Source organism: Benincasa hispida, chromosome 10, assembly GCF_009727055.1.
Source record: "Benincasa hispida cultivar B227 chromosome 10, ASM972705v1, whole genome shotgun sequence".
Lineage (NCBI taxonomy): Eukaryota > Viridiplantae > Streptophyta > Magnoliopsida > Cucurbitales > Cucurbitaceae > Benincasa > Benincasa hispida.
Window position 1 is genome coordinate 4,650,849 of NC_052358.1, and position 2,172 is coordinate 4,653,020.

The window sequence follows — 2,172 nt, forward strand, 5'->3', positions numbered from 1 at the left end:
TTTCCCAGTAGCTAAGAAGGGGCGTCCAAGGATAATTGGTACCTCCCTATCTGCTTCATAGTCCAAGATAATAAAGTCTGCTAGGAATATGAAGTTGTCAACCTTCACCAAAACGTTTTCAATCTTTCTTTCTGGGTACTTAATTGTTCTATTAGTGAGCTGAAGAGTAACAGAAGTAGGTTGTGCTTCACCAATCCCCAATTTCTTAAAAATTGAAAGTGGCATGAGATTGATGCTGGCTCCCAAATCGCACAACACATGACCCACATCCAATCCTCTTATCGAGCAAGGAACTTTAAAGCTCCCAGGGTTCTTCTGCTTCTTTGGTAAACTGTTGCTTACTAATGCATTACACTCCTACATTAGTGTGATTACTTCTGTCGCACTGACTCTTCTTTTCTTCGTTAAAATGTCCTTAAAAAATTTGACATATGTTGGCATCTGCTCCAAAGCCTCTATAAGTGGAATGTTGATATGCAACTACTTTAGGAGCTCAAGAAAGCACTTGAATTATTGTTCATCATTCTTTTTCATCAGACGCCTAGGGAATGGTGCGTTCAGAGGCACATCAGGCTTTCCCATGTTAGACGTACTGGGTTCTGAATGGCTTGTAGTCTCAGGCGTTCTTTCTTCCTGATCCATTGAACATGTGATGCGTTCTTTCAAAGGGCTGGTGTCTCTTGGCTTCATTCTTCTTTCTCCAAGAGCTCTTCCATTTCACAATGTCATCGCGTGACATTGCTCCTTTCCATTATTGCTCCCAAGTGTTTCAGTATTGCTAGGTAGAACTCCAGGCTACCTATTTTTCAACTCGTTCGCTATCTGCCCTACTTGAATTTCTAGGTTTCTGATAGATGAAGCCTGGCTTTTTAGTAACGCATCATTCTGGGCTATGTATTCCTTCAATAGGTTTTCAAGCGGATATCCTGAGCTCGACGCCTGTCCTCCTCTATTAAAAGGCTATTGATGTGGCTGATGCGTTTGTTGAAATGCAGGTGGCGGTCCATTCTTTTGCTGTTGGTTCGCCCCTGGGTGGTGCTCCTGATGATTTCCTCCTATCCAAGAAAAATTTGGATGGTTTCTCCATCTAGGATTATATGTATTGGAAAACGGGTTGTTTTTAATGAAACATACTGACTGAGGATTCTGTGGGCAATCCGCATAGGAGTGGGATCTTCCATAACCCATTCAGCTAACCCATTAGGGCTGGCCAACGACCTCTACCTGATTCACCTTCTACTGATTTGATGCATTTCCTAGCGTTATGTTCTACAAAAGGCTGGTCATCGTAGCCACTTGAGCAGAAAGTGTGGCTATTGCGTTGGAATCGATAGAATTAACGTTCTGAGATCTTTTCTTCTTGTCAGCTCTTCCATCATACACATCATCCACCCATTCCATATTGTGTTTAACAATATGGTCTAGTATCTCTTTAGCCTCAGTGTAAGATTTGTCCATAAGTCCACCAGCTGCTGCTGCGTTTTCTGCCATTTGCGATGCTCTTATTAGTCCTCCATAAAACGTCTCCATTTGGATAGTTAGAGGTAGTCTATGGTTCGGGCAATTCTTGACCAAGCCTTTAAAACGCTCCCATGCGGTGCTTAAGGTCTCAACATCTTCTTGTTTAAAGTTCATAATCTCTCAACTCCTCCTCGCGTTGGTGGTAGGTGGGAAGTATTTTTACATAAATTTTTCCACCAACTTCTCCCAGGTGGTGATTTTACCAGGCTCCAGTGAACTCACCCATTGTTTTGCGGCATCACGCAAAGAATAGGGAAACAAGGATAGCCTGATCGCCTCTGGGGTGATTCCAGGAATCACAAATGAATTACACGTTTCCAGGAAATGCTTCATGTGGGCGTGAGGATCTTCACCACGACCACCCCCAAATTGTCCAGCAGACTGGAGCATTTGGAGCATAATAGATTTCATCTCGAACTTGGTTCCATCTGGCGTTGGGTATATAATTCTTGGAGAGAAATCATACAGTACAGTGGACGCGTATTCCCTCATGGGACGCGTGCTGCTATTCGCCATTAGGATCGGATTCTGTGCAGCATGAGCTAGTTGTTGATTTGCTTGTTCTTCTGCCATTGCTCGTTGCCTGTTTTGTTGTCTAAGAAATTGCTACCTCAACCTTCGACGATGGTTAGATCGGTTCCTACGCCAGAA

General features: G+C 43.4%; 1 non-coding gene across 1 annotated transcript; it reads left to right on the forward strand.

The window, feature by feature from the left end:
* Window positions 1-1,546: 1,546 nt before the first annotated feature.
* On the forward strand, window positions 1,547-1,653 carry LOC120089627. The gene has a single exon (XR_005485300.1). It is a non-coding gene; the product is annotated as a small nucleolar RNA R71 (small nucleolar RNA).
* The last annotated feature ends 519 nt before the right edge of the window (window positions 1,654-2,172 follow it).